The sequence below is a fragment of the Acomys russatus genome, chromosome 3 (assembly GCF_903995435.1).
Source record: "Acomys russatus chromosome 3, mAcoRus1.1, whole genome shotgun sequence".
NCBI lineage: Eukaryota > Metazoa > Chordata > Mammalia > Rodentia > Muridae > Acomys > Acomys russatus.
In genome coordinates, this window is record NC_067139.1 from 65,373,208 (window position 1) to 65,386,210 (window position 13,003).

The following is a 13,003-nucleotide window of genomic DNA, read 5'->3' on the forward strand; positions in this document are numbered from 1 at the left end:
AGGACTGCCAGGAGCCACAGCCATTAAGTCTTACCAACAGGACTGTCTATTCATCAGTAACAAGGACAACAAGATGGCATGCTAAAGAGGACAGGGGAAAACCTATGAGGCCTCAATATTAAACAAAGAACTACAGGCAACTAAGGAATTCTAAGAGCAGAAGAAAGTGTCTACCCGGGAAAGAGCACATGAATTGGTTATTCAAATGGTCAGACCTAGAAACAAACATACATAACATTCTACAGACTGATTTGGTTGTGCTTACATATATGTAGGAAGAACTAATAAAAATAGAGCCTATTAATATGAAAAAGATCACTGAGGAGTATGTGAGAGGTTTTGGGGGGACTACATAGAAGGGGGAAATAGTGTAATTATATTAAAACCTAAAAAAAAAATAAAATAAAATAACTAAAAGCACATAAAAACAAAAGTAAATTAAAACTGTAAGAGGCCTTCAGGAAGTGGCCCAGGGAATAGCACCACTGAAAGACTGGCAGGGTAAACATCTGTGAAAGTCCAAGGGGGGGTGGGGGGTGGGTAACAGAATTCAGCTTCATGCAGCATGGCTTTAGCCATGGCCTGGAGTGCTCTGCAGGAGTGAAAACAGCCCGTTGGCATTCCCCAGCAGGGCAAGCCTTCACTGCAGGGGAAGGAAGGCCAGGCCCTCCAACCTGTTTGGAGCAAGAAATCAGACAGCATTTCTCATTTTACTGATTATTGTCTTTTTACCACTCCTGGGGGCTTCCCTGATGCTCTCACAGACCTGTATCTTTGTTCCTGCCTTGAAACTATGAGGCCTTAGGCTCTGTGCTTCTTACATCACTCTGTGTCTCTTAGTTCCGTGCACCACACACTCCTGCTCCTGCATGCACTCTGGAGCACTGCTTAATGCAACCTGCCTGGAGGCAGACAGACTGCTTATCTCCATTGGGCAATATTGACTGGAAGGGTCAGGAGCTCAGATAAGCCATACTGGACAATGAGAGGATTCTCTGTTTATCCTATGTGTGTGGCTCTGACTCAGAACTGAGCACGAGCACTTAGAAGTAGTAAAGGGGGCCACAAATGGCTTCCCAGGAACCTTCACCAGAGTTCCTAGTCACCTGTCGGCAAGATAAGGGAGGCAGACATCTTGATGATTAAGGCATATATATGGCACAAGAAGGTGAGCAAATGGGCCATCTAATCAGAGGAAGGATGTTTTCCGTATTTCTTAGTTATGCTATTAGGTCTCAGAAAGCACATGACTGAGATGAGGACTGAAGACAAGAAAGAGCACTGCCTCCCGACTCAGCCATCTCAACCCAGTCTATTCACACTCATGCAGTCACAGGGCGAAGTGAACACAAACGAGGACCACCAGTAGGTTGCTAAGGTCTAGAAATGATTGGAATTGGCTCCAGACATTCCTATGTTGGTACCTGGTCCTCAGTGTAATAGGATTGGGAGATAATAGGGTCATAGAGCACCATCTCCAGAAAGGATGAATGCAGGACTCATGGGAATGGATTAGTTCCAGGGAGAATAGGCTATGGCAAGGCAGCCTGGCACTTCCTTGAATCCCTCTCCCACTCCTGTGATGCAATCAGATGCCAACACCATGCTCTTGAACCTCCAGAACTATAAGCTAAATAAACCTCTTTATGAAATACCTAACCTTGGGTATTTTTGGTTACAGTAACAAATATAGGCTAATACAGACCCTATTACTCCCTTTGATTATAAAGAGGTAAAACGTTCTGCTGAGTGGTAGTTGTATGAGGATTAAAAGTTAAGATACCTGCTGCCACCTCTTACATTCCAAAGAAATGAGATTTAAATTAAGGTTAAGATTTAAGGTATAAATTTGAATTGATGTTGTTTGGTTGGTTGGTTTTTTGTTTTGTTTTTTGTTTTTTGGTTTGTTTGTTTGTTTGTTTTGTTTTTGTTTTTTCTTTTTTTTAATTAATTTATTCTTGTTACATCTCAATGTTTATCCCATCCCTTGTATCCTCCCATTCCTCCCTCCCCCTCCTCATTTTCCCATTATTCCCCTCCCCTATGACTGTTCCTGAGGGGGATTACCTCCCCCTGTATATTCTCATAGGATATCAAGTTTCTTCTTGGCAACCTGCTATCCTTCCTCTGAGTGCCACCAGGTCTCCCCCTCCAGGGGACATGGTCAAATGTGAGGCACCAGAGTACGTGAGAAAGTCATATCACACTCTCCACTCAACTGTGGAGAATATTCTGACCATTGGCTAGATCTGGGAAGGGGTTTAAAGCTTACCTTCTGTATTGTCCTTGGCTGGTGCCTTAGTTTGAGCGGGACCCCTGGGCCCAAATCTGCCTATCATATTGTTCTACTTGTAGGTGTCTAGGACCCTCTGTATCCTTTTATTTTGCTATTCTCCCATGCGTCTCTCATTTAGCTCAACCATGTTCATATCAGCCTTATTCATAATAGCCAGAACATGGAAACAGCCTAAGTGTCCCTCAGTAGAAGAATGGATAAAGAAACTGTGGTACATATACACTATGGAATACTACTCAGCTATTAAAAACAAGGAATTCCCGAAATTTGTGGATAAATGGATTGAGCTAGAAATGATCATAATGAGTGAGTTAACCCAGAAGCAGAAAGAATCAAATGGTATATACTCACTTATATCTGCATACTAGCCCAAGGGGCATGTCCCACGAAAGCCTTCACTTACCAGGAAACTGGGACAGAGGGGAGGGCATCCTATTGGGACTCTAAATGTTTTTGTTTTTTCAAGACAGAGTTTCTCGGTGTAATAGCCCTGGCTGTTCTGGTTGACCTCATAGACCAGGCTGACTTTGAGCTCACAAAGATCTGCCTGCCTCTGCCTCCTGGGTGCTAGGATTAAGGGCATGAGCCATTACACCTGGCCTGAATTAAGTTTCAATATCCAGAAAAGACCTAAAAGTTAGCAAATCCTACCTAGAGTGGGAAACTCAACAAGGCACAGATAAAAGCAATAGTGGAGAACAGATAAAATTGTTTTTCTTAAACCTTCCCAAGCTAAAGCTTTAGAGAAACATTTCCCTGCCAGTATTTCCTTAGAGACTACAAATCAGACAATCCTAACCTCCTGGCAAGAAGAGGGATATGGCAGGCTGTGGGGAAGGAAAGGAACTCACTCACACTGGTTGCAGCATCCTCTCCCTCATCCAGTAGCCCATCCATCTGGTAGCAAAAATGAAGTTCTGATGGTCAAAGCCAGTATTATAAATACTACAGAGCTTACAAACAAGTGTGTCTGGCACACTGTTTGCTCTATGCTACACTTAGTACAGGATTGCGTGCATACCTTAAAATGAGCCACTGTCCTCTTTCTCCATGTAACATATTTCTCAATGCTTTCCCGGTTATTGGAACTCAGGCTGAGTACCATCCAACTCTGTGCTCATTTTGGTCCCCGACAGAGCAGGCTGGCCATTGTGTTAGTCACATTACTCTACACTGTGACAAAATATCTGACAAAAGTACCTTAGAGAAGGAAGAGCCCCCGCTGGTCCAGGATTTGAGGGGACAGCCTATCACTGCAAGGTAGGCATAGTGACAGGGACATGAGGCAGCTGGTCACATTGTGTCTGCAATCAGCAAACAAAAAGATGGATCCTAGCACTGACCAACCAGTTTACTCATTTTTACTTAGTCTGGGGCCCCAGCCAGTTTAATGATGCTACCTATGTTTGGATGAGTCTGCCTTCTTCACTGAATCATTCCTGAAGACATTCTCACAGAGAGCTGAGGGTATGTTTTCATAGTGATGTTAAAGTCCAGTCAAATCAGCAATAAAGGTTAACTCTCACAACTCCGCCCCTGCAAACCTGACACTCAAAGACATCACTTTAAACCATAAAATTTCAACCCTGGCTCCTGATGTCTTATTTTCATCTCATTGTGAAACAGTCTGCGATAGCCTTTATTATTCCTAACACTGTTCAAACATCAAAAGTTTCTTCTGATAATCGAGGCGACCCATAACTATGACCCCCTGTAATTCTTTAAGTTGCATAGGCCCAATATTCAATAGTTGACAATACGCTTCCCCATTTCATTCCAAGAGGAAGACTTAGAGGACAGCAAAGAAAGATCTGACTGAAACAGAGCCAAACCAAGGATGGAAAATACCACAATCTGCAGGTCTGCAATCAATATCTGGGGCTCACGATAGAATCATCTGGGCTTCTACAATTGTGGGAAGCCCAGCTCCTACAGCTATACTTTGCATAGTCCATGTGGCCTTTATGTTGGACCATCTCCACTCTGTGCCCACAGCATTTCTTGGCAGATGTCCAATTGTCCTGGCATCCCCACCATCTGAGGCTTCACTTTCTCAGCTTCATGTGATGGCCTCCAGAACCTGCCTTGCATAGACTTTATCCCTGCCACACACTGTCTGGTATGAGTGGCTTTCTGGAACCTTGGCACAATCTTTCATTACCTCCTCATTCTTGCATCTTTCATGCCTAAAAAAAAAGTACCAAGTAAATGGATGATGATGCTTAGTTCTACTACCAACTCAGTGTTACAGGGGTCTTAGAGGTCATTGAGGATGGAAGTCTCCCTAATGGAATATCTCCAGACTTCGGTTGAGACATGACATTCTGATCTGCTCAAAGATTATAACTTTGTACAACACTGACTCCTCCCCTAAGAGTTAATCCAGCTGAACTGCCAATCACCTGCCTAAGAAACCACTCCTCTGGAAGGTTAATTCACCTAAGGCAAGCTAAAGAGATGAAAAAAAAAAAGCAAACAAACAAACAAACAAACAAAAAAAACAATAAGCCCCTCAATGTGCTTTCCCTCTCAGAAACCCTGCCCTCAGTGTAGTCAGTTATGAAAACACTGCAGTGCTGTTGCATCAGCCCATTTGTCAGAGTCCTAACTCAGAAAAGCATAACTTTTCTGTTTGAATCCTCTCTTTTCTTTCGCTTTCTTTGTTTCTTTCTTCCTTTCTGGACAAAGCCTAAGTTTTTTTTTTTTCTGACACACTGAGCTTTCGCATTCTTTCTCTGACGCCACCCTTTTCACCAGGCAGCTGTTTACTGTCATGGGGCTGTTTGCTGACCTCCATTGCTGGACATGCCAGCCTGACCTAAAAGATTTGTCCTTTACTCTTCTCCTTCTCCAAATCCCTCCTCCCAGTAACTGTGGAAAGTTTCAGCTTGCCTGGTAGCATTCTCTCAAACTCTAATATAATTTTCCTCATGCTTACTATTGAGTATGGAATCCTGATTTAAACCCAATAACATTGTGCTGGCTAGTCTTCTGACACAGCTAGAGTTATCTGAAAAGAAAGAACCTCAACTGGGGAAAAAAGTGCTTCCATAAGACCCAGCTAGCATGTAAGCCATTTTCTTAATTAGTGATTGATGAGGGAGGGGCAACCTATTTTGGGTGCTTCCATGCCTCAGCTGATGGTCTTGGGTTCTAAAGAAAGCAGACCCCTTCCATCAGTTCCTGCCTCCAGGTTCCTGCACTGTTTGAGTTCCTGTCCTGACTTCGTCAATGATGAACAGTAATATGGAAGTATAAGCCAAATCAACTCTTTCCTCCCCAGCTAGCTTTTTGGTCATAGTGTTTCATCACAGCAACAGGAACCCTAACTATGGCAAACACTTTCCACTCTAGTGCGATCCAAGTCTATAGTGCAGGAAGAAAAGCCCCACTGAGTCTGAGGGGAGAAGTCAGAAAATCAAAAAGCAGATAGGACAGATCTGCACAGGACAGATGACTATGACTATGGTACCCAATAAAAACAGCTCAAGAAAGAAAGGGGTTGTTTTGACTCATGGCTTCAGAAGCTTCTGCCTATAGTTACTTAGCCTCATGCACATGAGTGGGAGCCTGTGACAGAGGACTGTTGTGTAAATGGAAGTGGACCAGCAAAGAGAGAATTTTCCCAAACAGGGGTTGGGCTATCAACTGCAAAGGCATAGACCTAGCTTCAACTTGGCCCCCCAGGGGCAAAATTCCTGAAACCCCATCAGTCTAAGCCCTGTCTCTGTGTGTGCTTCATTCCATATTCACCCTCACCCTATGTCCTCCACTGTCCCCTTCATGTCCTCCTCTGTACCTGACCTGGGCTTGTGGACATGAAATGTATCTCATGTTCTCCATCGTCTGATTATGTTCTTCCCGTCTACTACTCCAAAGGGTATGTAACAATTTAATATCCAAAATCATACACTAATAGCATTAAAAGGGAAGAATTTAATCTAGTCATAATATTTAGAGGTGGGGAATTTGGGAAGTAATTAGCATAAGATAAAAAATCATTAGAATGGACAGCTTTGTACACTAAATAGTTTTGAAATGGAATTTGAATTGATGTAGTCTGCATCGGTTAATAATGCTGCTTCTACAAGTCATGGGTTATTAAATGAAAACCCTAGTGCCAGGAGAAGGGTATTTTCCTATAAAAGTTTCTGTCTATTGTCATAGTTTTGGGGTTTCAATCAGACACTATTGATAAATACACGGAACTGGTTTGGAGACTTGATTCCTGCTAGCTTTCATATTGCTGGAAAGTCCTATACAGAACACTGGGGGAGAAAAGTGAAAAATGGTCTTATTAAGTGTTAGACTTTGCTCCTATAACACTGATCTGCCAGCCATGATATGTCTGGGGGTACAATAGTGCCATGAATGTTATGAAGTTAACCAATTACTTTCTGGTTTGATTTGATTCCTACTCCACAGGTGAGAATAAAACATATGCCTCATATTGGAAAGCTGGTCAAAAGCCCATGGCCAGGGAGATCATAGACCAACCCTAGAGGAAAACATACTGTAAAATATACATGTGTTTATATACATAGATTGGTGCTGCTTTCAGCTTTGATCACAGAAGATTCTTTTTGCAGTGGACAATAATTAATGGAGACTCCTAAGGGTCAAAGTACTGAGAATAAGTGATGTTTGATATCTCAGCTCTAAAAAGGCATCTACATCCCTCAGGTTTCAGGGAATATCATGAGCAAGGGAGATGGAAGATGAGGGAAAGCACTTTGAAACACTATCTCCTGGGTACAATATGGTCATTGCATTCATGAACTCACAACAGCTGTGGCTACCTTAACAAGACCCATATAAGATGACGGTCAACCACATGCCAGCATGGATGGGGGAAATGTACATGAACCTCCACTTCTAGATAAGGAGCCATTGCCAGTCAATGGTTGCCGAGGAAATGAAGCTCTGTCACCTCAGGGATGTAACCATAGGTAAATTGCCCATGGTTCCTTAAATAACCCTACAACATGTTACATGCCAGCAACCCTAACTAAACATAGAAACTTTTTTGTTTTTTATCACTAAGCTAGAACTGCCAGAGAACTGTAATGCCCAAGACTCTGTGAGCCAGAAAGTCAACTCCAGATGAAAGCCTCTAGACTTTGCACCTCCAGAACCAGGAGCCCAAATAAACCTCTTTAATTTATAAAATGAAATCACTTCAAGAATTCCAGTATACACTTCACCTTGGTGGGGAGGTCTGGTGGTACTCAGAGAAAGAATAAGCAGGCTATCAAGATGAGACTTGATAGCCTATGACCATATAGTAGGGGAGGGGAATAGGATGAAAGTGGAAGGGATGGAGGGAGGGAGGAATGGGAAGATACAAGTGATGGGATAACAATTTAGTTGTAATCTGAAAAAATTAATTAAATTATGAAATTTATTTAAAAAATAATTCTAGTATAATAAAAAAATGACTATTGTATCTTTCCTGGCTAAAGCTATAGCTTCTCCTGTCTTGAAATCAATTACAGACCTGCCACTTTCATATTCTTCATTACTAATCATTGCTTTGAAGCCAGAGCATACTCATTACCAAACCTTTATCCATACACATTTTCGCATCCTCAGCCATGCTTTCATTTGGTTCATAATGTAAGGTTTTTTGATGCCTCTTCTCCTTGCAACCTTAGTACAGATTATCTAAGGAACTTGTTAGGAAACTCTAGATGTAATGTTGATTGGATACAACCAACATTGTCAGTCTACGTTGATCCTGGACAGAGTCACTAGACCTTGGACTACATGTGATTCGTACTTCTCTTCTGGTTGATATTTTCTCTGTATACCGAAGTTCATCTCACAACTCTTCAGAGACCACTTGTCGTTTCTCCTTACACTACAATATTGTCCTTGGTTATCCAGTAACCTTTCCTCAGCTGAAGCCAGGACAGTCTTTTGGTTATTCTCATTTTAGAACAAGCTCACCAACAAAGGCTCGGTTCAAAGTGTCTTCTGATGCACAGGAAAATTAAAGGGCATCTTTGGCTATAAGAAATCAAACTAGGAAAATGTACACATTGGGAGGGAGAGACTTAATTCAGACCTATTGCATCAGACCTTCATACTTTTCCTTCATTGCTCACATGTGACAGATATTTAGTCCTGAAAGATCTTTTTTTTTTTTATGGTGAAAAAAAAAGTGTGTATTTAGAATTAGCCAGCTGGACTCAGTTTAGATGATCCCAATCTTGTTGACAACATCCAGAGCATCATAACCAGGAGCCAGTCAAATGTACATCTTCTCTCCATCAGGCTTTATCAGGGTGTTGGCTTTGGCCACATCAATGTCATAGAGTTTCTTCACAATCTGTTTGATCTGGTGCTTGTTAGCCTGGACATCCGCAATGAACTCTCGTGCGTTGCTATCCTCTATTTTCTTCATGGCTGACTCGGTGATCAGGGGAAATTTGATGATGGCATAGTGGTCAAGCTTGTTTCTCCTGGGTGCACTCTTTCGAGGGCATTTGGGCTGCCTCCGAGCCGCAGGGTCTTGGGCCACTGGAAGGTGGGTGACCTGAGGATCTTCTTCTTGTGGCTGTGGACGCCTTTCAGCACTGCCTTCTTAGCTTTCAAGGCCTTAGCTTTGGCTTCAGCCTTGGGAGGGGCAGGAGCTTCCTTCTTCGCTGTCAGCGCCATCTTCAAGATCTTAACAGTTATTAATAAGGCACAATTATATTTGCTTAGTATTTCCAAGACCTTGTACTATAGATCTCCAGGCTAAACAGATATTCCTTTTGTTGCTCTTGTTGCTCATTTCCCAGCTTGCTGATAATGTAAGCATGTGCACTTAGATTTCACTGGTCATTAGGGACTCCATTCTTCTCATTTCCAGTTACTCTCTTGATTCAATCTGCTTTGCCTATTGTCATGACTCCACCATTATATTCAAGTGTATGAAAGCATTTAGTCTCACCCCTCACCCCTCACTTGCCTCATATGACCACCCACATCTCTATGGATACCAACATAACACTCAATACTTAACAAGTAGGGACTCCAGTAGCGACTGTAAATTCCTACATAAACAAAACTTGAGCTATGCCTACATCTGGCACCACCAGTACGCCCAGAGATGTGCACAGCATAGTATATATACACAGACCAGATAGCATCCACAGAGATATGAAAAATATAAATAATACTACAGAGCAATGTTTTATTAAACACTTCAGTGTTGTTTCCACTAAACATGTCATTGTGTTAAATATTTTTTTATATTATGCTATAAATCCAACTACTAGTTAACTCAAAAAACAATAGCTATAAAGAACTTAAGAAATTAAACAGCACCAAACCAAATAACCCAATTAAATAACTGGGCACAGAGCTAAACAAAAAATTCTCAACAGAGGAATATCGAATGGCTAAGAAACACTTAAAGAAATGCTCAATGTCTGTAGTCATCAGGGAAATGTGAATCAAAACTTCTCTGAGATTCCATCTTACACCCCTCAAAATGGCTAAGATCAAAAACTCAAGTGACAGCACATGCTGGCGAGGATGTGGAGAAAAGAGAGCCCTCCTCCATTGCTGATGGGAATGCAAACTTGTACAACCACTTTGGAAATCAATCTGGCGCTTACTCAGAAAATTGGGAATAGTGATACCTCAAGACCCAGATATACCACTCCTGGGCATATACCTAAAAGATGCTCTACCACACAACAAGGACATTTTCTCAATTATGTTCATAGCAGCTTTCTTTGTAATAGCCAGAATCTGGAAACAACCTAAATGTCCCTCAACTGAACAATGGATAACGAAACTGTGGTATATTTACACAATGAAACACTACTCAGCTATTAAGAACAAGGAAATCTTGAAATTGGCAGGCAAATGGATGAACCTAGAAATGATCATCTTGAGCGAGGTAACCTAGACCTATAAAAACACACACGGTATATACTCACTTATAAGTAGATATTAGCTCCATGTAGATGTCCTCTGAGAGAATCCACCTAGCAGGGGATTGGGACAGATACTGGGACTGGAAGTCAGACTCTGGGCATAGTGCTGAGAGTTGTAGGGAAGAGTTGGAGAATGGAAGGACCAAGAAGGGTCATGAGCTCCACAGGGAGACCATCAAGGCCAGACGATCTGGACACAGTGTGGCCTGCACAAACTGATGCACCAACAAAGGACAATGCATGCAGAAAACCTAGATCCCCTGTTCAGATGTAGCTGATGAACAGATGATTCTCCAAGGGGAAGCAGGGGTGGGGTGAGCTGCCACTGAACCTTGACATGTGCTCTGGTGGCCACAATTTAATCACTGCCCCTTAGCAGGATGGTCTTGTGGTCACAGAGAGGAAGGGAATGCATGCTATCCTGATGATACCTCATAGGCTGTGGCCAGACAGTAGGGTAGGAACCACCCCATTAGAGGTCTAGGGGAGGGGAGTAGGGCAGAAGAGGGAGGGAGGATGCAACCAGGAAGATAAGAGTAATGGGATAACAATCAGAATGTAATGTGTGAATAAATTATAATAAATAAAATATATATTTTTTAAAAAAGAAGAAACAATCCCTACCAGAGCATCTTGCATGGGTCCCACACAGGCTCCCATGGAAGACTTCCTGCCAGTCACTTCTCAGCAGCCAGGGTCTTCCTTTCCCTCTTCTTATGGGTGGCATGTATAGGGTGGCCTACTTCTTTCTCTCTTTCCTGTACAGTCCTATCATTGCTATCTAAATTCTGCACCATAGGCAGGGCATGGTGGTGTGTACCTGTTTTGTGAGCTACTTGGGAAGCTATCATGGTGGATCATGTGTCTTCAAGGCCTAGACAATACATTTCAAGAAAGAAAGAAATATAAATAACTTTGATTTACTCAGGTTTGCGCTTCTTTCTTCTGAGAAAAAGTCTCACATGTCCTAGGCTGTCCTCAAGCTCACCACATAGCCAAGAATGATTGAACTTATGGTTCTCCTGTTTCCACTTCGCAAGTGCTGTGGTTGCAGTCTTATACCACCATGGAGAGCCACTGCATCCAACTTTGCACAGTGCCAGGGAGCAAGTCCAGGGCTTTGTGCATGCTAGGCAAGTACCGTAACAACTGAAGGGTATCACAACACTGTGTTTTGGACCTTAAAGGGTACCCTAGCTAAGTTTCTATTTGCTATGATAAAAAAATACTGACCAAAAGCACTTACACAGCTTATGTCACAGTCCTTTAAGGGATCCAATGCAGGAACCTGGAGACAGTAACTAAAGCAGAAGCCAAGGATGAGTACTGTTTATTGGCTTGCTTCCCATGGTTTGCTCAATCTGCTTTCTTACACAACCACCTGCCCAAGAGTGGCAAGAGCTGGACCATTAATACTTAGTCAAGATAATACCACACAGCCCTGCATATAACATATTCTCTCTCTCTCTCTCTCTCTCTCTCTCTCTCTCTCTCTCTCTCTCTCTCTCTCTCTCTCTCTCTCTCTCTCCCTCTCTCTCTCCCTCTCTACCCTCCCCCCCCCCCCCCCCCCTCTCTCTCTCTTCTTTTTTGAGACAGGATTTCTCTGTATAGCTTTGGCTCTCCTGGAACTCTCCTTGTAGACCCACTTCACCTCAAACTGACAGATATCTTCCTGGCTTTGCCTCTCTAGTGCTGGGATTAAAGTCATGTGACAACACACACAGCTGTAGTGGCATTTTCCCAATTTTTTAATTAAAATTCCCTCTTCAGATGAGTGCAGTACAGTCCCAGCACTCAAGGAGGCAGAGGCAGGCAGATATCTACGAGTTTAAGACCAGCCTTGTCTACAAAGCAAGTGCAAGACAGCCAAGGCTACACAGAGAAACCTTGTCTCTAAAAGCCAAAACAAACAAACAAACAAAAAATAAGATTGCCTTTTCTCAGACATCAGATTTGTGTCAAGTTGGCAAAGACTGACCAACTAGCACAAAAGGATATTTGAGGAATGAAATATAATGTGACTATTTCTGTTGTTTTCCTTTCTTTCTGTCTAGGTTCTCAAGAGGAGCTTGGTTGACTGGAGATCAGAATTGGGTACATGCAGAGGGAAATATGTGTACTGGAAAACAATGTCAAATATAAGAAAAGTCCGCAAGAAACTTATATGCTTTAATGGCATTAAGAGAAAACATCATCTTAGAAGAAAAAGAATACACATGTGCACTTTCTTCTCTCAAAAGATGAAGTAGCTTTGCCTTGGTTTCTTTTTTTTTTTTTCTTTGTTTTGTTTTTGTTTTTTGTTTGTTTTTTTTTTGTTTGTTTGTTTGTTTTGCCTCGGTTTCTTAATTTTGTTCTTTGCCTTCACAAACAGCCAAGCAGCCCATTCTACAATGCATCTGTTTCAGACAAGACATGTTACTCTCAGCATGTCTAATGATTTCCACCTTTGATTCGACCACTTGAGATTTAGGGGACCCACACTTCTTATCTACACTTTAATTTCCCCTCCATCTTCCTGTCATCTTTAAAAAGGAAAACTGGAGTTACCCTGAGTAATCAGGCAGATGCACAAGGTACTCCTAGTGTGAACAAAGGCGGTGCATTGCTGTCTACACTGGATTTCCGGTCAGTGGAAAGAGCCCAGCACCAACCAGAGACCATCAGTCTGCTCCTACCAGAGGGGCATGTTCAAGACTGGAAGAGTTCTTCCACTTCCTAAGACTGTAGGAGATGTGCCAACCTTGTAGATGATTTCATTGTAAAACTTGGTCAACAG

The 13,003-nt window shown here is 42.3% G+C and overlaps 1 pseudogene; it reads right to left on the reverse strand.

Annotated features, from left to right (window-relative positions):
- Window positions 1-8,492: 8,492 nt before the first annotated feature.
- On the reverse strand, window positions 8,493-8,956 carry LOC127185618 (60S ribosomal protein L23a-like; annotated as a pseudogene).
- Between the last annotated feature and the right edge of the window lie 4,047 nt (window positions 8,957-13,003).